At 37.1% G+C, this 23,104-nt stretch overlaps 1 pseudogene; it reads left to right on the forward strand.

The window, feature by feature from the left end:
- Positions 1-278: 278 nt before the first annotated feature.
- Positions 279-22,722, forward strand: LOC115219430 (annotated as a pseudogene).
- Positions 22,723-23,104: the final 382 nt, after the last annotated feature.

Raw genomic sequence — 23,104 nt, forward strand, 5'->3', positions numbered from 1 at the left:
TTATTATTAATGTTAATAATAATAATAATAAAATATTAATAATAACGAATAAATAATAATAATAATAATAATAATAATAATAATAATAAAATATTAATAATAACGAATAAAATAATAAACAATCAATATAAGAATGGAAAATATTATTTAAATTTTTTTTATTTTAAACTAACCCTGACGAACAAAATCAATAACAACGACAAAAAAAGGAATAAAATATGATAATGACAAAAAATAGTGTTTTGTTTATGATAATAACAATCATAATTATAATAAAGATAATGAAATTAATAATATAAATATCATACCTTTTTTTTATATATATATAATTTCTGTTCAGTTAAAACTGAACTAAAATAGAAAGCATAAAATTGCTAATCGTATATATACATGAACACACACACACACACACACACACACAGAAGAGTAAAACACTTCTTTCATTCACATAAACACACACACACACGCACATACATAAACACATACATATACACGCTATTATTCACGCTGGTTGCCCCACCTTTGTCCCTTACCAGCCATTCATGAGACTGTACAACACTCCACATGGAGCAGATGTTGCGTCTGACTGACTGACAGGCTGGCTGGTTGCCTGGTTGGCTGGCTGGTTGGCTAACTGACTGACAACACTGGTCTGTCAGTACAGAGAGACACTGTCACATTACTACAACAGCAGCACTTAACACTGTCACACTGCTACAAGAATAATAAGCGTTACTACAACAACATTTGTTACACGGAAACACTACTACAGCAGCAATTACACAGGAGCACCACTACTGCTACTACATCAACAGCAGCAGCAGTAATAACTCAGGAGTAGCATCACCATTACTACATCGACAGCAGCAGCAATTACTCAGGAACACCACCACTACCACCGCCACTACATCAATAGAATCCATGCCTCTACAACAACAGGGGATTAAACTGTAAGGTCAGTCTCCCTCTTTTATTTTTTCTCATTAGATTTCTCTGTGGATCATATTTTAAACCTTAGAGTAGGATAACAAATATATCAGCTGTCATATATATGTGCCTGTGCTGTATATGTGTGTGTGTTTGTGTATATATGTATATATATGTATATGTAAATATATATGTATGTATATATATGTATGTATATATATATATATATGTATGTATATATGTTATAGCAAAACTGGTAAATGTTTGTGGTATTATTATTTTCCATATATATTTTTCATTACCAACAGGAGATATCAAGGTATATATATAGAAAAACGTAGAATACATCTATTAGTGTATGTGTATCAATTTCTCTCTATCTCTCTATCTCCCTCTCTCTCTCTCTCTCTCTCTCTCTCTCTCTCTCTCTCTCTCTCTCTCTCTCTCTCTCTCTCTCTCTATCTATCTATCTCTCTCTCTCTCTGTTGTGTATAGTTATATATATGGGGACTGGAACGGTGTATAACCGAGAGATGTAATCATCACCTCCATTATGAACGACATCATCCACAATGAATCAGTGATGGAGCCTCTATGATGTTGTTCAACTTGCTAGGAATGGCAACCAAATCACCGTCAATTTACACCTTATCATTTGATAAAATGATGAAAACATTGCATAATGTAGTCCAAGGTGGATAATGCACATAAATAATAGGTACTTATAATTAGGTGGCTTTGATTATGCGCTTGCTCAGTGAGGGTTGTCCTGAGGCCAAACACCAACAGCACCAGCAATCGTTGTATTATGACATCTTGAAGGAAGGCATCATATTCCTATAACAACAACTACACAACACTCCTACATTAATTACAGTTTGGATATTTAATTGGATATATAATGTCTCATTAATTAATGTCTTCTTTATGGCTATTTTTAACAAAATTTCTTAATTGTTAGTCAATAGTGATTGATCTGTAGAGATATTGTTTATAACCCCAGGTCAGCTGCAACTGGACAGTGCTGTGATCAAAGACATTCCAACTATAGCCATCACTTTGTTTATTTAAGCACTCTATCTCAGCCTGGTTTAGCCATTGTATTCTTCTTTTCAAAGTGCTAGGCCATCAGTTGAAGAACCTTTGGCTGCTATTTCTAGCAGATTCAATGACTACATAGAGACTTTTTTGTCAGGATGTATGTCAGAGGGATTGTGTTTGTATGTGTGTATGTGTGTGTGTGTGTGTGCATGCACGTATGTGTGTGTGTGTGTGCGCATGTGTGTGTGTGTGCATGTTTGCATGAGATAAATTTGTGTGTGTATGTATGTGTGCATGTGAGAGAGAGAGAGAGAGAAAAGTAAATCTGTGTATGGGTATGAGAGTGGTAAATGGTGTGTGAAGTAAATTTATGTATTTGTTTATGTGAGGTAAGTTGTATGTGTGTGTTTGTGTAAGGAAAATAGAATTTCCAAACCGTATTGTGTCTAAAAGCCAAAGCAATGTTGTTCCTCAGGGATGCTGTATCTGCCATTCTGTAATTAAAGCTCCACAACATTACTAGGTTGGTCCTTGTATAATTCTCTACAACTATTGTTGCTATTGTTAGTGTTGTACAGCGTTAGGATAGAAGGCACGCGGCTTAGTGGTTAGGGCACTCAGCTCACCATCATAAGACCATGAGTTCAATTCCTGGCAACGCATTGTGTCCTTGGGCAAGACACTTTATTTCACGTTGCTCCAGTTCACTCAGCTGGCAAAAATAAGTAGTACCTGTATTTCAAAGGGCCAGCCTTGTCACACTCTGTATCACATTGAATCTCCCTAAGAACTACGTTAAGGGTACATGTGCCTGTGGAGTGTTCAGCCACTTGCATGTTAATTTCACGAGCAAGCTGTTCCATTGATCGTATCATCTGGGACCCTCATAGTCATAACCAACAGAGTGCTCCTTTTTATTTTTAAGGGCCTCCGGGTCGGTGGCATGTAAAAAGCACCATCCAACCGTGGTTGTTTGCCAGCCTCGTCTGGCACGTAAAAAGTACCCACTACACTCATGGAGTGGTTGGCATTAGGAAGGACATCCAGCCGTAGAAACATTGCCAGATCAGACTGGGCCTGGTGCAGCCTTCTGGCTTCCCAGACCCCAGTTGCACCGTCCAACCATGCCAGCAAGGAAAGCGGACGCTAAACGATGATGATGATGTTAGGATAGATATAACTTGGTACATGCTGTTAGTGTACCCCTTGTTATACGTTGACAGTATACACCTTGTTTTATAGTTTTACAATGACAGTATACACTACGAAACACAATGTCACTGTACTACATGTTAAACAATGTCACCCCAAGTTACACAATGTCCCGGCACCCCATGTTAAACAATATCACACTGCACCATGTTACACAGCGTTGCATTACTCCATGTTATGCAATGTCACATTACCCCATGTCACACTTATCCATGTGGCAGTAGCTGAAGTACAACACATTGACACATTCCTCTTGACTCCGTGTTCTATATGTTGCTTGTCAGGCCCTACATGCAAACATAATCTATATCTTACCCTCATACATACACACACACACACACACATATCACTGTTGTTGTCATCATCATCATCATCATCGTTTAACATCTGTTTTCCATGCTGGCATGACTTGGATGGTATGAGAGGAACTGATAGCCAGAGAGATACCCAGGCTCAATTGTTTGTTTTGGCATGGTGTCTATGGCTGGATGTCCTTCCTAATGCCAACTGTTTACAGAATGTGTTGGGTGCTCCATATGTGGCACTGGCACGAGTTCTTTTTACAGGGTGGTGCCAGCACAAGTTCTTTTTCATGGTTCTTTTTACAGAGTGCTAACATGAACGTGTGTGTGTGTGTCTGTGTGTCTGTGTACTATAATACAAATTATTGTCTTCTTTCTTGGTGCCCTTCATGCACTTAAAGAAGTCTCTATGATCAACATGTATTTTTCATTTGTAGGAAACCTCTTATCTGGACAATGGTGAAAACTTCTGATGATGACTGGATACATTACCTTTCTTGTGTGTCTTCTATATTTACTGATCACCCTTGTACTGTCCATAGATATTACATACCATGTCAAGGAAGAAGGCAGACCTCACACCTATATAGGAGACATTGCTGTTGACTCCAACTTATCACACCCTCTCACACATCAACAACACACTCTCATTACATTTACACAACTACAAAGGACAGTCGAGAGTGGTTCTCATTTATTTAATGTCACCAACTCAGGAAAACTATACACTACTCAGACACTGGATGCTGAAACTCTATGTACATACAACAAGGAATGTTCCAGAATAGTTAAAGTAGCAGTGAGGAAAGGAAAAACGTTTATGAAAATTCTTAAAGTTAAAATAATTATAGTAGACATCAATGACCATGCTCCCAAGTTTCCAGGAAATCAGTTCCATCTGGAATTTGATGAAAATGATGGAGTTGGAACTAAGAAATCCCTTCCAAACTCTATCGACAAAGATGTTAGTGTTCAGAATTCAAATATTAGATACCAGCTGAATAAGAACATTGATGGTGTTTTCTCATTGATAACATCAAACTTATATGGCAATATATTCACACCTGAAATAGTTTTAGAAAAGAAGTTAGACCGAGAAACAAAAGCTAGCCATATGCTAGAGTTAATAGCAAAAGATGGAGGTTCCCCACCAAAATATGACACCTTGGAAATTCTTATACAATTAACAGACGTTAATGATAATAGACCAATATTTTCACAGAAAATGTACAATGTCTCTGTAACAAATTCACATAAAACATCATCTCCAATATTGACTTTATCAGCAACTGATATGGATTCAGGACAAAATGCTAAGATTTCATTCTTATTTAATCAACAAACATCAAATGAAGCAAAGAAGCATTTCACCTTAAATAAAATCACTGGAGACATTTTCCTAAAGCAAAAATTTAGCTATGATAACAAACAGGTGTATAATTTATTTGTTGAAGCAAGAGATATGGGAAGTCCATCTTTGAGTTCCATAACAAAGATACAAGTAAATGTAATTAATACTCAAAATACTGCTCCATTAATTAATATAGATTTTGTATCTCCTTTATCAGAGAGCTCAGCAGCACTTTCAGAAGACAGTGAAGTAGATAGTTTTATAGCTTATGTTATGGTCACTGACACTGATAGTGGACCTAATGGTGAGGTTATCTGTGATTTAAAACATGATAATTTAAACTTGCCAAAATAGATTCTAAAGAATATAAAATGATTGTTAAGGGCCATCTTGACAGAGAAATAAGGGACCACTATAAAGTATCTATTGTGTGTCATGACATGGGGTCACCTCAACTAGAAAGTAAAAAATATTTCTCTGTCAAAGTAACTGATGTCAATGATGTAGAACCACATTTTACCAAAGAGACATTCCAATTCCTCACCTATGAAAACCAGAAAGTTGACTTCCCTATTGGCTTCATCAATGCTACAGACCCTGATCTTGGAGATGGAGGCCAACTTACATATTCTATCATCAATGATAACAACAATGATAACATTCCTTTCCAACTGACCAAATATGGATTTATTTCTACATCACAACCAATAGATCGAGAAATGAAAGACATCTATAAGTTCAAGGTTTTAGTGAAAGATAATGGAACACCTTCTCTCAATGACACTGCCAATATTGTTATTGAGATTCTAGATAAAAATGATAATGCTCCGTATTTTACGTTTCCTAATAATGACCCTTACAATCTCGATGTCCACTACCATCCACACAGTAAGAAGGACATCACAATTCTGAAAGCATCTGACAAAGACACTGGAAACAATGCTTTCCTCACATATGGAATACTGAGATCCAATGATAAAAACCTGTTTACAGTGAACTCACACACTGGTGTGTTATCTTTCTCTCGCACAGTTTACCAAAATGATGCAGGAACATATGAGCTGCAGTTTATAGTGAAAGACGGTGGTACTCCAGTTCAATCAGCAACAACTGCTATCATACTAACACTGTTTGTTAGTAATGATACATCTCCAATGTTGACTGCTGTGCCATTCCAGTCTGGTCACGACCTGAATATGACTTGGGTAATTATCATTGTAGCAGCAGCTGTAATACTATCTGTGGCTATTGTAGTGTCCATAACACTGTGTGTTTTCAGATGTATTAATCACACAAATAACTCACCCACAACAGCAGAGAATCCCAACTTTCTCTCTCAGACTGAGATGAGACAATTACTGTATCAGACTAACAATCCTGTTGCAATAACGAGAAATGCAGAAGAGATATTTAACCGAAATCTTCAGACAATAAAATCTAAAAGTCAGTTTTATCCGGAGATGGAACAGATACCTAATGAATGGAAATTCTCAACAACACCCCGGAGACTTCCACCAGTTCCACAGGTAAGTGATAAATTAGTTAAAGCTTTTTTTTTTCTACTTTATATTTGTCTCATGAATTGAGTGTCTCTGAATCTGTAGAAAAGGTAATATACCACTCTTATTTACGATGCAATTATGACACAGGTAATAAGGCTGGAAAGAACAGAGATAAGAAGGGTTCAATGGATGAGTGGAATTTTGCTGAAAGAGGAAATAGCAAACCAAGAATTGCAAGGAATGATGGGAATGAAGCCAGTGCTTGATGGTGTGAAGAGAAGTGGGATAAAATGCTTGGGTCCTTGGCTCAGTGACAGATGAAAGTGATTAGGTGAGAGGAGCAATGGAAATGAATGTGGAAGGAAGTAGAAGAGAAAGACTAAGAAAAATGTGACTAAGGGGTGATGGATGAAGGAACAAGGGCAAGGAATTTGTTGAAGGAATTTAATTTAATTTAATGTTTTGGCTCAAAAAGCAAAAGTGAGGCTATGTAGAGGGACAGGGAGGGTGTTCATACAAAGAGTTCAGGCCATTTCTGGTCAAGAGAGACTTTGAACCGAGCAGTCGTCAGCATCTTCACTATCTCGTCCGGCAGCTTATTCCACGGATCCGCAACCCAAACGGAGAAAGCCCCTCTCCTTTGATCGAGATGAAATCGTCGTAGATAGAGCTTTTCGCTCTGGAGCAGGAGTGAAGAACAGCTCTTTCGAGAGGTTACACTTTCTGCTTATGATGTTGTGAGCGAGAATGAGATCACCACAGCGGCGGCGTTTTTCAAGAGAATAAAGGTCGAGTGTCTTCAGCCTTTCTTCATAAGACAAATGCTTGAGACCAAGAACCATGCGGGTAGCCAGCTTCTGGACTCTTTCGAGATGATGTGTCTTTGAGGAGATAGGGAGAAGAGGCTTGAATCCCGTACTCCAACATGGGTCTCACCAGCATGACATAGAGCGGTAGGAATATGGCTGCTGTGAGCATTCCGAATGACCGTCGAATCAAAAACAGAACTCCACGTGCTTTGTTGGCAGCATGGATGCATTGGGCCGAAGGCGAAAAGGAAGAATCCACCAAGATACCCAGGTCCTTTACCTGGTCGGTCCTCTCCAGCAGCAGACGACCCAGCTCGAAATCAAGTTGAGTTGAAGGAGAGGAGCCAACAGGCAGATGACAGCACTTTGACACGTTCAGACACGGGTTCCATTCATTTGACCATCTCCAAACTTGGTGGAGGTATCAACGAAGATCATCTATATCACTGCAAGGAGCAACCAGTTTGACATCATCGGCAAATAGAAGGGTGTGTTGCGTGAGGTCATCGGGTAAGTCATTGATGAAGACTGAAAACAATAACGGCCCAAGCACTGAACCTTGAGGCACGCCACTGCCCGCACTGGAGACGTCGGACAGCAAGCCATTAACTTGGACTTGGAAGGAGCGATCTGAGAGGAAGGCACCAACCCATCGTACAATATCCGGATGGAAACTATGTGCTTGAAGCTTGACAAGTAATAGGCGGTGGTTAACCAAGTCAAAAGCTTTGGCAAAGTCCAATAAAACGATGTCAACAGCATCACCATCATCCAGGATACGCATCACCAATTCTTCCATTACCAGTAAGTTGGTCAAGCATGATCTCTTCGGCACAAAGCTGTGTTGGGAATCAGAGATAGAGGCTGTGTTTAGGAGGTGGAGCATCATACTTTTCTTAAGGATGGTTTCGAACATCTTGCTGATTATTGAAATAAGGGAAACTGGTCGGTAGTTAAGCAGGTCTTCGCGACTCCCTTTCTTGAAAATCGGGCAGATTATCGCTGTTCTCCAGTTCGCAGGTACAACACCCGTTGCCAATAACATATTGAATAGAAGTGTTAAAGGTTCACAGATGACCAGAGCCAACGCTTTGATAACCTGTGGGTGTATGCCGTCAGAGCCATGACCCTTGTTGACATCGAGGCCTTGAATAACGCGTTTGACTTTGTCACGAGTGATGACCAATCTAGGCATTGGAGGTACCGATCTATCAAATGGAGGGGGTTCACGACCATCATCTTGTTTGAAAATTGTCGAAAAAGCCTCGGCAAATAACTGACTCTGTTGATAAGGGTCCTCAATCGATATGCCTGTTGAGTCTACCAACGTTGCAATTTGGTTGTTCAAGCGGGAATTCTGTTAGACATGGGCAAAGAAGCTTTTGGATAGTGACTGGCATTTGCCATGATTTTGTATTCATAACTGAAGCGTTCTTCCTTTACAATTTTCACGGCTCGGTCTCGTCGAGTTTTGTACACCTCAAAAGCTGCAGTCGAATCCAGATTTTTTAATTCAGCCCAAGCAATATCTCTGAGTCGAAGTTCTCGTTTAACCTTCTTTGTCACCCAGAGCTTGTGTTTCTTCTTCTTAGGAAGCCCAACGGGAACTGCTTGGTCAGTCAACCAGATTACATGCTTTGAGGGACGACCATAGTTCGTCAACTGAGGACATCGTCATCAGGGATCGCCAGTCCAGAAGCGCTGAAGCCTCGGTTAGAATTTCAAGATTGATTGCAGAGAAGACTCTACGTGGCAGCGAAGTAGTCGTGGGCATAGAAAAAGTTGTATGTATGTCGAACTTCAGGATCGCGTGATCACTCTTGGCAAGAGGGGCATACACAGATAAGCCTGACACTGATCTTGGATAGCGGGAGAATACCAGATCCAGCATAGATGGCTGCTGCCCAGACCGATGCCTTGTTGGAGATTCAACATGTTGCGATAGAAAACAAGCTTCAGCCATGTCAAGAAGGGCCTGGCCGAACCGGGAAGAGGATGTACAAATTGATGTGGGCCAGTCGATCGTGGGAGCGTTGAAGTCTCCTAATATCAAACATTCATGAGAAGATGAAACAAATCTTATCACTTCAAGTAAATGAGCATCGTCCTGGAGGTCAGCAAGAGGAAGACATAAAGGATTGAACAAAATGGAAAAGGTTGCTGTGGGACCCACAAGGCTCACCACTATTTATAGTGAAAAATAGCAATACTGTGGTTCAGTCACCTACAACTGTTTAAAATGCTTTTTATGTTGTTTTTATCAAAAGTGTTTTTCTCATTTATGTAACAAAGTCCTATTTCATATTTCACTAACACAATTTACCAACTCATTGAATTATCTTAACATTAGTTAATAATAATGTTGAACTTTACTAAATACATGGTAATAATACTGAACTGTGATTGAAAAAAGGTAATAATGTTGAACTAAGCTCAATATAAAGAAATAATGTTGCCTCCCAAAATTCCTCAAATTCACTACTCTTTATGAGTGGCCGATGAAGCCATTCCTCTTCAAGATTCTTTTTCTATTCAATTTTCTTTCTATTTATGTTTTATTCTGAGTTTTTGATTTTCATTGATGTCTTAATTTAGATGATTTACTGATGTGTTCTGTCCTCTCTTTTAACCTTTTCTGTTTATAGTAATAAACCTGAGCATTGTATACAATAAGTTCGTTTTCTTTTATCTTAGCCTTCTCCATCTTGTCAAGGCTTTTGTTTCTTTGTTTCAAACTCGTTTGGTCATCTTTTATAATTCCATTCACGTCTAAGATACTTTTTGAAGTGACAGACTCCAAACATTGAACTTCTACATAATTTTTTATGAAATTAGTTGAATCAGCTGAGTCTTTGACCCACATAAATTGTTGTGTGTAAGGGCAGTTGGAGAGGGTCTCTGTCAGCAACCATCATAATAAACCTGTGTATAACTCTAGCCATTTCTTTATTATTCTGTTGAACGACCTGGGTCTGAAACGAGACTTTTTCTCTTCTAACAGCAACTGAACTTAGAAAGATATTAAGAAATTCTCTTCTAAAAACAATTGATTTAAACAATTTCATTTGTGAAGAGAATATAAGCCTTGTTTGAATTAATCGCTAATTGTGTTTCACAAACGTTTTAGTGACATCTACTAGAAATGTAATCTGCCAGGAATAGGGATCAAATCTTATATTAGTTGGGGTTACATCATATCTTCTATGGGCTGTAAGCCTAGGCAACTGGAGTCTGTGGTTCAAATCTAACATGGATTACACATACTATGTTTGTTACATCATCAAATGCATCTGTAAATTGTAAGTTATATAAATAATAGTGTTTTGCATCGAATGCACTTGTCATATGAATGGCTGTGCGTTGACAGCTTTTTATATGTCATACTTATGGTTTTGTGAATTGCATCTAACAAAAGGCTAATGTTTACAGCTATTTGAGTTGAAGACTTTGTTTAAGTGGGCCATGGACCATCCAGTGACCACTTAACATTGCAAATAACCTTCATGATATAATATTGCTGTCATCATCATCGTTCTATTTAAACAAAATGTTGATGTAATCACTAAATTATATTGTTATATGTTGATGTTATTTAACAGACATATGGTGGGGAGAAGATGAGGTCTTCCTATGAACACATCAACCGTGACTGTGCTAAAGTTAACAGCTACATGAATGATTCTGGATTCACAAGGAGTAATAAAGAACTTATTAAAAACAAGGAACATCTGAAAGACTATGAAGATGTTGAAGGAACATCAGGTAATTATGACTACCTTGTTGGAAACTAAATCTAACTTATAACTAATGTACTCTCTCTCTCTCTCTCTCTCTCTCTCTCTCTCTCTCTCCTCTCTCAATTTCTCTTTCTCTCCCTCTCTATCTTTAACACACACACACACACACACACTCACAAAGAACTCGATTATATCTGAATAAGGAAAGAACATCTTTGGGTTTTATAACATTAGAGATATCCTTTCAGGGTCACCTAAGATACTGAACAGTGTAACAAGGAAAATTTTTTTAATTCCCTTTTTGTGTCTTTTTCAATAAATTGTTAAATATGTTGTAAACATATAAACTTGGGTGTTATAGTCAGTTTGTGTCAATAAAATTTCTGTTATGGCTTCATTTTCCAAAAATGTATGCAATGGGAGATGACACTGACCCTTAAATATAGTTAATTTCCAGAACTAGAGGAGACCAGCAAAGGTTGGGAGCAAAATTATCCATTTGATAAATTCTTTTTTTTTTTTTCTGTCTAAAATATAAGATACCCTGATCTTTCTTCCTGATATTCCAACGTGTCTGAGTTGAAGAATTATCTTATTTCTAAATAACACACCATTTCTCATGTAATTCATGATCTGATGTTGCAGCATTCTAAACAAAACAGTGAAGATGAAGATGAGGAGCAACTTGATAAAAGATAAGCCACCAAAACGTCAGAACATCTTCAGTGAAGAGACAACAATTATAATGTTGCCGTGTTGCCCTACTAACCCTGTTGTCATTAGTTCAAACCTTGCTACAACTAACATTACGTTGTCCCCTTGAGCAAGACACCTGGCTCTACTTATTCCAAATTGCTTGGCATTCACTACAGTGAATTAATTAGCAGTTGCTAGGAGATTCAGCTCTGAAAACCATCCAACCATGAAAGAACATAAAAAAAACATGAAAGTAAAAACTAAAAAAGGATCATCTATCAATCATCCCTTGTGTTTTTTTTTTCTGTGGTTTTCTTAATATTTTTGTTTCATCTCCAATGGTTACAATGGAATAGTTTTAATAAATTAAATCCTTAGAAATATATATTCATTCCATGTACTAATGCAATAGAGTTTCATTGGTTGAACTATATTGATTAAAGGTATGTATTAGTGATTGATTAGCACTATTCATATCAAAGTTTACACTTAAATGATGTTTCTCTGTGCAACCATTCAACCGTGAAGTTTGTAGCAGGATGGTGTGTCACCACAGAGTTATCTCCCTTGGTTAACTTGGGCCCCATAATAGTTGAGTATATATACACACATGTGTATGTGTATGGGGAACACAACGCTCGCTTTACCACTTCCTCTCTCTCACTCCTTCCTACTGCATGATTTTGGACACATGCACACACACACATATTTATATAAACAAGTATGTTAAAAACACTACACTTGTTATTATATTAGATGTTGTTAATTGCATGTTCCCATCCTGTGTCAACTAATTCACTGACCGTGCAACTTTGCGGTATTTATCTTTAGATTACAAAACTTATCCATTTTTAAACATCAAGGCCCTTGTTGTCACCCCTCCACCACCACCACCATCATTATCTTATTACTACAATCAGTATGACCGTTCCCTGGGGGTGAAATGTTCTTTGTAGAAATGTTGACATAATCCTCAGGTGCAGACATGACTGTGTGCTTAAAAAGCATGCTTTGCAACCACGGGCCAACCAATGCCTTGTGAGGAGATTTGGTAGGCAGAAACTGTGTGGAAATCCATTATGTTTGCACATGTGTGCAGGTGTGTTTTTGTCCCCTCTTCCCACTGCTTGACGACCAGTGTTGGTTTGTTTACATCCCTGTGATTTAGCTATTCAGCAAAAAAAAAACAACAGAATAAGTACCAGATTTTATAAATAAAGAGTGGGATTGATTTCTTCAACTAAACCATTCAAAGCACTGCTCCAGCATGGTCATAACGTGATGATTGAAACAAGTTAAAAAAAAACAAGATAAAGATAATCCAATCAAGTGAAATAACATTCAATAAAAAAATGATTGATCTGTCTTTGATCCATGTTTCTTCTCTGATTTTCCAGAAATCAATTTCACCTCAACTGTTTCTCCAGCACCACAGAATCATCAAGAACAAGAACAACAAGCATATCTGGAACCAGTCTAATGTGGGACAGTGTATGTCATATTGTATGGCAGACAGTGTCCCACTTGAAGACTTGTTGAACATTGGTACAGCCACATACGGACAGAAAGCATTCATACCCCTCAACACCACCTATATACCACTTCTCAATATCAGTATTCATACTGAGTATGTAATAACTTTAGTTCATATATCTGTTTGTAGTGGGGAGTGGGCCAGGTGGGGATAACCAATTACAAAAAAAAAAAACAATAGCTTCTAACATTAAAGACAAAATCCACACCAGATAAGGTAAAACAAGTCCTTATTGATATCAATATTAAGCATTTTGCCAGAATCTTAAAATCATATGGTTTGTTTCACTCACTGGAATTATCCAATCAAACCTGTCCTTATTTAGGGTCACAGGTTTAGACAACTCCTGACCAATCCTTCCAGTTTTGTTTATAAATATCAAATCATTCAGAGATGTTACTTCAGTTTCCAATTTGTTTTTCACATTTGCAAGTCTGTTGTTGCACATCACATCAAAATATATTTAGATATTCATTAACATTAAAACTATTTAGTCTGATTACTTGAAATTAATGATTTTAATCAGAAGGTACTGTATATTGAATTTTGGTTACATAATTGACTAGGGGTAAGTTTAATATAAAATTATTTGAAGAGCAATTTCAGAAATGTAAAAATAATTAGAATTCGTAAAAGAAAATTCCTGAAAATAGATAGAAAAATATAAAACCAAGAAGATAAATGTTCATATAGAATATTGTTTTGTGTTCCTTACTCTAAGAAGCTTTTGGTTCTGAAAGTTCATTACTCCTAGAGCAGAAACACTAATCTCACCAAGAAACTGTAGCAGACTATGGGCTACGATCTCCTCTTTTCTATAATTTTAATATTTAGGACTCTTGAGTAACTGGGTTCTCATATTTTTAAGACTTTTATTTATTTCTAAAGAGTTAACAACTGCTGTATGGGTATTGACCACAATAAAAAAAAAATACACAGGTATATAAACACACTAGCAGCAACAACAACACACACACACACACATTTACTTACTTCAAAATATTATTGGACACACACATGTACACAGAGAAAGTGTCAAAATCACTCCCACACATATTTTCACTTGAACTTATGCATGAACACCAGCTGTTACAATGGGACACAACTGCAATGGCAGTTGCACTGAAACACTACAACACCAACAGTGACACTGGAACACCACTGAAACAGCGCTATTGGACTTTAACAGCATTAGATAAACAGTAAGAGTGGGACACTCCTACATGAACAGTTACACTGCAACATTATACATGTTGATACATGTTACTATGAAAACAATGGATTACACAATGGTGGTAAGAATATATTCCTCTCTCTCTCTCTCTCTCTCTCTCTCTCTCTCTCTCTTCCATATAAATATCATCAGCTTCATCATTGCTTATTGTCCGTTTTTCCATGCTATCATGGGTTGGATAGTTTCACAGAATCCTTCAAGTGACAGGGCTGCACTGAGCTCTAGGGTCAGCTTTGGTGTGGTTTCTATTGTTGAATGCCCTTCCTAACACCAACTACTTTACAGAGTGTGGATTGGGTGCCTTTTTATGTGTCACCCCTACTAGTGAGGTCACCAAGTAACATGCAAAACAGAAAAAGAACAGGCAAAAACAAAAACAAAAAAGCTCCTACGACTAAGTGGTGGGGAGCATTTGAGAGTTGGGGGAGGTGACTTTATGCCAAATGATGAAAGACTAACTTATGATAGAGGGTCAAGCATAGGTGTGTTGCTTTAGAAGAGATACATGGCCACCATACATTATGTTGTGTGATGGGGGAAGAGGACAACAGAAAAAGAAGCAAACAGAAAAAAGAAATACAAAGACCTTACCTGTTGACCTAGGCGGGATGAGCGATCACTATCTAGAAATAAACACGTCCTTGCATGCTGCCCTCTCTGCTCTGCCCGCACGTGCTTCCTGCAGTCTTCACTTCCATCTACCTCATCTGCAATCCTCTCCACCAACACCACATAGCTCATCACAGCCCATAACACCACTAACACCACACATTATATGGCTGTAGCTTATTCACCTTCCCAAATGAGTGATATGAGGTGGAGAGATGTGGACCAGAAAACCAAACTGTGATAGTCATTATCACCACCTTAATTGAGTTGTGATTGTTCTGAAATGTGAGACACCTTAATAAACTGTAGACAGAGAGCCATGATGGACTCTAGAACAGTATGGTATCATTGTATATACCAAAGTATAGCTCACACTGCAAGTTTTGTCCTTATATTTAATCTCATTAAATAAGGTTAATTAGCATAGCTATTTGAGGTCTTAATGAAGTGTTCACTGCTGTTTCTAATATGGTTTAAGGTCCATATTCTTGAAGGTGGGGGGAATTTTTTAAGTGACTGGTGGGAAACAACTACAGTTTGATAAGATATAAGATTATAATATGTATCGGGTTGGCAAGAAGGTAAATTTGTTTTTCACAAATAAATTTATAATTCTTTTGAATAACTTTTGTCAATGTAATGATAGTTTTTTTCTTTTTGACATTTAATAACTGTTACTTTTAGCTTAGTTTAGAAGCAAATTGTGTGTGACTTTGTTCACAGCCATTAGTTCACTGTCAATTTTAACATGGAGTGCAACAACAAACATTTTCACCATATTTTGCTTTTTTATTTCCGCAAAGACAAGAAAGCTGCTGAAGCTCTCAAAGAGATATGGGAAGTTTGTGGTGTTGATTGCTAAACAAAACACACATGTCAGAAATGGCTTAAAATATTCGTTTCTGGAGATTTTTCAAAGATGACCTACTGAAGTTGATGATGACCAAATCAAAGCCATAACTGAATCTGATTGTCATATAACTGTGCGAGGGATTGCAGGGAGGTTAAATGTATCACACACAACAATTGAAAATCACTTAAAATGTCTTGGACTCGTTAAGAAGCTCAATATTTGGGTTCCACGTAAATTGAAAGAGATTCACTTAACACAACAAATTAATATTTGCGATATGTATCTCAAACACAATAAAATTGACCTTTTCTTGAAACAAATCATCACTGGTGATGAAAAATGGATTGTCTGCAATAACATCAATCGAAAACGATCATGGTCCAAGTATAATTACCAGCACAAACCACATCAAAAGCTGAGGTGCATCAAAAAAAAAGGTCATTCTGTCAATTTGGTGGTATTACAAAGGAGTTGTGTATTTTGAGCTGCTTCCAAGAAACCATATGATTAATTCAGATGTTTACTGTCAACAGCTAATGAAACTGGAGGAAGCAATCAAAGAAAAAAACGGCCAGAATTGGCAAAATCGTAAAGGAATCGTGTTCCACCATGGTATTGCTAGACCACATGTGTCTTTGCTAACTCATGGAAAGTTATTGGAGCTTGGTTGGGAAGTGATGTCACATCCACCATATAGCCCTGACCTTGCACCATCAGATTACGATTTTGCAAAATTCTTTGAATGGTAAAACTTTCGATAATGATGATGACATGAAATTCCACTTGCTTCAGTTTTTGGCTGATAAGGACCAGAAGCTCTGTGAGTGCAGAATCATGAAGTTGCCAGAAAGCTGGCAAAAGGTCATCTAACAAAATAGAAATATATTATTTATTAAAGTTCATTCATTGTATGAAAACAAATGACTTTTATATTACACTAAAAAAACAAAATTACTTTCTTGCCAACCCAATAATTAGAGTAGTCTTTAATGAGGATTAGATGCCTTAATCAGCAAATATTATTGGTTTCAAATTTTGGCACAAGGCCAGAACTTTCAGAGGAGGGCGCTAGTTGATTACATTGACCCAAGTGCTCAGCTTGTATTTATTTTATGTACCCCGAAAGGAAGAATGACAAAGTTGACCTCAGTGGAATTTGAACTCAGAATGTAAAAATGGACAAAATGCTGTGAAGTATTTTGCCCAGCATTTTGCTAACGATTCTGTCAGCTCACTGCCTTAATACCGCTCTCTACCATAGGCACAAGCCCTGAAATTTGGGGAGGGGACCTAATCGATTATACTGGCCCCAGTATTCAACTGGTACTTATTTCATCCATCCCAAAAGGATCAAAGGCAAGGTCAACTTCAGCAGAATTTGAACTCAGAGCATAACGATGGATGAAATGCCACTTGGCATTTTGCTACTAAGCATTTTACTACAGTTCTGCCAGTTCTCTGCCTTCAAATGTTGTTTCATAGTATGAAACTATGGAAACACTATTTTCCACTAAACTGAACCCCATTGTATCACAGGTAGATGATTTGGTTCCTGTTAATGACAGGTAAATTGAGGGAATGCAGAACATGGTGTTCTGAACAGAATACACAACAAAACACCTCTGAAAGATTTGAACTACTGACCTACAGTTAAGTAATTCACCACTTTAACCACTTGGCCACTCTGTCTTTATGATATATCAACTTCTTTGATGTTATTGAAATGTGTGTAGTCTCTCAGGGAACCCCCATCATCATCATCATCATTGTTGTCGCCACCACCACCATGTATTTCCTTGTGTTTGGATGGGTTGGATAGGTCTTCCCCAGCGCAACATATCATCTCATGTCACCAGTCTCTTTTGATCTCCTTTATGAAATTCAGCCTTCTAATATCAGCCTCATTAATACATGCTTACAGACATATGTGTGTGTGTGTGTGTGTGTGTGCACACACACACACACACACACTCACACACGCACACACACACACACACACACACACACACACACTTGGCTCAGTGCAGTGTGGATCAACTCAGCTCTGCCCAGTCCAGTTCAGTCGCCTTCACTGTAATCACACACACATATGCATGCACACACACACACACACACACACACACACACACACACACAGTCCCGTTCAGTTCAGGTCACCTCAGATCAGCCCAGCTCTCCAATAGTGGCTTTCCCTCACACACATAAACACTGAATAAGGATCTGTGATCCCACTGGAGGCCTTCCTCCTACATGGAGCTATGTTTTGTTGAGATGGAAATAAATAACAAAATGAATGAGTTAAACATTCCTGTATGTTTATCTTCATTCCTTACTCTTCCAGTTAGGGTTTGCTAGGTCTAAAAGCTCAAACATTTGCTGAACAATTATTATAGCTGTCATTAATTATCCAGCCAACCAATTAGTGCCAGAAGCTATCCTGATCAAACTTACCTATAATTAAAGTTATTCAATCCATCCATGACCATCCTATCCTTCTTCCAAAGCAGTCAAAGGACTTCTCTACAACTTCACTATTCAATGTGTCCCTCTTTCTTTTTAAGACAGTGAGGTGTAATTTCTGAAGACCTTGTTGCTATTTTTAGCAGATCAAGACACATGTAGCAACTTCCTCAATAATGTAAATACAGTAATACACTTTTTCCAAGGCTGAGGAGAATGCTAATAGCAGGGTCGGAACTCGTTAGCTGTAGGTAATTAGTCTTCTCCAATGTGTCTTTTGTAAAGTCTATTTAAGTAACTCTATTGTTAATTAACAGGTGTCACCATAATTCCCCAAAAGGACACACGGACCCTACAAGACCCCTTTGTTATCATGATGTCATGATGGAACATGGGGAAAAGAACCTGCAAGAAATTGATATCACAGGTTTGTTGTCATTGCCATTATTAAAGTCATCATCTTCATCACCGTCGTCATCATCTTCATCACCGTCGTCATCCTCATCATCATTAGCATCTGTTTCTGTGTGTGAATATGAGTTAGATGTGAGGTGGGGAGCTGGCAGAATTGATACCATGCTTAGCAACATCTCATCCACTTTCCATTCCGAGTTCAAATGCTACAAGGATCAACTTTGCCTTTCATCTTTTTGGGGTTGGTTAGAATAAGTACCAGTTGAACACTGGGGTCAACGTAATTGACTTACCCCTCCCCCAAAACTGCTGGCCTTGTGTCAAAATATGAAAGCAACATGGTTACTGCAGACAAAACAAAATCTTCAAATCTTCCAAAGATCTGACATATTTCATTCTTCTACAAGACTGGAATTGCCTTCAAGTCTAATCAAAATTCCAAAGTTTTTATTATATTTTTAACTAACAGAACCAGTTAATCACCTGATGGTTTTTGATATTTAATTATGTTCTGATTACCACTGGGATTGATTTTACTTTTAAAATAATAATAATGATAAAAATGAAATTATTGTGTATAGTGCTCAGGTGCACAACAACTCATCAAAGGTACTTGTATATTACATAGAATTATGTATAAATGTCAGGAAAAGGAACAGTGTATGAGTCATGATATATATGTGTGCATGTGAATAGAAGGGGATGTCAGGTGTAGTGTTGGTGAATTTCAGGAAGCATGGAGGTTTTAAAGGATGCAGTGTTTTGGCAACTAACAGCTGATGCAGGTAGTTTGTTCCATGCTTCAGCAATTCTGAGTGTGAAAAAATGTTTCTGAAAGTCATGGGAGCTGTGCTGTTTTCTGACTTTGTAGACATGCCCACATGAGTTAGACACATGGAGCTCAAAAAGGTGCTCAAGGTGGTGGTTGGCATGATGGTTAATAATTTTGTGGGTGTTTACCAAGTCAGTTGCCAGACGTCAGAGCTTCAATGTATCCATGCCCAGTTTTTTTGCCTCTGCTTTCCTCCAGAGGTTCTTCACCTTTTACAAATATTAAAAATTGCCCTGGCCGTGTGGTTAAGAAGGCATAGTTTGTGGGAGAGCTTGATGTTATTTCTAGCAGGTCAAGAAACATGTTAAGACTGTCTCACTAAGGTACCTATGATTATACACTGTTTCCAAGGACAGTGAAATACTAATGGCAGGCTCTTTACTTCCCAACCAAGTGGTTTCAAGATCAGTCCTGCTGTGCAATACTTTGGACTGATTCATGCTTTGTAAGTGAATTTGATAGACAGAAACTAAAAGAAGCCCATTGTGTGTGTGTGTGTGTGTGTGTGCATGCTTGTTCCCTTGTCATGATATCACCATCATATAAGTGATGTTCTTTTCCAATCTTTACCAGGAACATGTCTAGCCATGGGGGGGCAAATATGACTGCTTGGTAACAAGTGAGAGTTGGCAACAGGAAGGGCATCCAGCCATAGAAAATCTGTCTGTACAAATTTTGTCTGACCCATGCAAGTATGAAAAAGTGGACATCAAAACTGATGATGTGTGACAGTAATCTTTATGTTTCACAGTTAATTAAGAAACTACTGTATGATAGAAACATTAGGTTTGATATGTGTTTAATTAACTATAAATAGCTTACAGTTAATTATGAATAATGAGGTTAATTTTTCACAATTAATTACAAAACCAGTAATGTTAGGTTTGATATTTGCTGTTTAATTACCTATAGATATCTCACAGTTAATTATGGTTTATTTTATTCACAGGTGAGAAACAATAAAAGAACACCCAACACAATCAAGGAACCTATATAATGGACTTCTCACCTGCTCAGGCGCACAACAACTTGTCAGAGAGCGGCAACAAGCCAGATAAAGACAGCCCAAAGTACCTGCATAGTTTATTGGATAAAACACAAGAACACAGAAAAGTGGACAAAAGTAAAAGAGCTATGGAGTGGAAGGAGTGTACATTATATATATATATATATATATATATTATTGTGGGAGTTTGGCAGTTTTCTGCCTCTTAGTGATTACTGGTTTCCTCCTGGGCCAAGAGTGTTTGCATTGATACCAGCCTGGGATGAAATCACTTTCAATTCCCATAAATTTTTATTCTACAAATACTTGTACTGAGTTCTCTCTCTCTCCCTCAGAGGTAGTACTACTTACTCATTGTTCCTATATATATATATATATAGTTGTGTTTGTTCTATCGTACCAATGTATATCACATGGTACTGTATTCCCCCAAAAGATTAGTGTAACTCATCACCATGTAGTAATCATATGATGTATTGTGTGTCCCATGAGAAACTTGGTTACATCTGACACCTGAGACAGACATTTCTGCGTTTCTCTCTCTGTTCTCTGCTGTCAAACTTTGCAAAAGAAATTACGAAAATTTGCATCTGATGAACATAGTAACAACATAAACAATTTTTGCATCTCACACACATACATTCAATGCATAGCTCTCTCTCTCTCTCTCTCTCTCTCTATATATATATATATATATATATATATATATATATATATATACACACACAGTTATGTATTGAATGCTAAAACTTCAATACAACATTGGATACCATTACCACATTACACCTACATGAAACACAATCAGCCTGCTAGAAATTGTTGCCAAAAACTTCCCTCAAATCGCATTCTATTGTCTTCTTAAATAAGGTAAGGATGCATTGGCTAATGTAGTCCTGTTCCTATCCCTAAAAAGATGTGGTGGTCATAACTGGAATGCCTTTGATTTACTCTCCTGATGAATCTCTTTAAAATTTTCAGATTATATATTTATTATTCTAGAGATTTTTACCTTTTATGATCAATAAAATGAATACCAGTCATGTACTGGGGTCAGCATAGTCAAGTAGTCCTCTCCCCCAAAATTTCAGGCCTTGTGCCTATAATTCTAGAGATTTATCCATTTTCTGTTGCCCTGAATTAGTTTGGTGTGAAAGAAGTTTACACCAGTGTTACACGTGGAATTCTTCCATCAATTTTGGTTGTTTGTAAATAGCCGTCTCTCTTTTTTATGAGGAAAATGTCTGATATTAGCCAGAATTCCACTGTGACACTCTTCATTTTAGCAGCTTTCTATGAAATCAAACCCTTCTTCACACCAATACACACACAAACACACACACATAGATAACCTTTTTTTATTTTGCTTTTTCTTTTTAACTACATTATTTTTACTGTTGAATTTTTTTTTTCCAATCAATCATATTTGTGAGAATTGAAATCTATGTACTGATGTCACATGACCCTAACTGAATATGTTGTAATGTTCGATATTGATAATATAACTAGAACATTCTAAATCACATAAACTTTAGCTTACCAAGTGCTAAATACAAAACTCCTTGTTGAGCCACATAAATGATCACAGCAACACTAAAGATAAAAGAAGTATTAAATTTCTTCAAAAATCACCTAAAATTTGACATTATTAATAAAACAACATATTTTTATCCTTTTATTTAAATTAACATGTGTTGATGTAACTACGAATTTTCTTTTATTAATTTGGTTTAATTATCCAATTATCAAATGATTTATACTTTCAGGACCACTTACCCAAAACTATTAATCTTTCACTATTTGTTGTGGGTCGTTGTTTTCATTTTTTTTTTCTTTTCAAAGTGCCAGCGGGCAGTGGGTACATGCATCTGTCCCCTCTTCCATGTTGTATAGATACCCAGGACAGCTACACCCCGGGTTACATTTGGTGTCTTCATGCAAAACGTTTTAATATCAAAGAAGTATTTTTGCCATTGCTTCCCTGATTCCTCCCAACATTCACACCATATTTAATCTGAAATAAGTAACACTGCGACCAATAAACCATTAACTGTCATTCATTTGGTTTTGTTTCTTTCAAAACAGATTCCACCTGAAAGAAAATATATTGCAAAGAACAAAAGAACCAAAAAAAGTTACACGCTTTCCAATTCATTCATGTAACTAAATGCCATTTGTACAGCAGTGTAAATAATTAATGTGCTAATTATTATTATTATTATTATTATTATTATTATTATCATTATTATTATTATTATTATTATTATTATTATTATTATTATTATATACAATCTCTGAAATATCCAAGATAAAACATTGCCCTTATAATAAGCTCCACTGTTGGTTTACCTAATCTCAATCCTTGGCTTGCTTCTAACATGGATCCCACACTAGTTCATAATTCTTCACTACCCCTTTCAACTGTGATATCAAGACAAATGTTTTAATTATTATCACTTTTTTTTTTCAGTTTATACGTATGCATGTGTGTCTGTGAGAAAGAGAGTGAATGGCAGTATGTATGTGTGTTTGTGTGTGTGTGTGAGAGAGAGAGAGGAAGAAGTAGTGTGTGTGTGTGTGTGTGTGTT

This window comes from Octopus sinensis, linkage group LG14 (assembly GCF_006345805.1).
Source record: "Octopus sinensis linkage group LG14, ASM634580v1, whole genome shotgun sequence".
In the NCBI taxonomy this organism is placed as follows: Eukaryota; Metazoa; Mollusca; class Cephalopoda; order Octopoda; family Octopodidae; genus Octopus; species Octopus sinensis.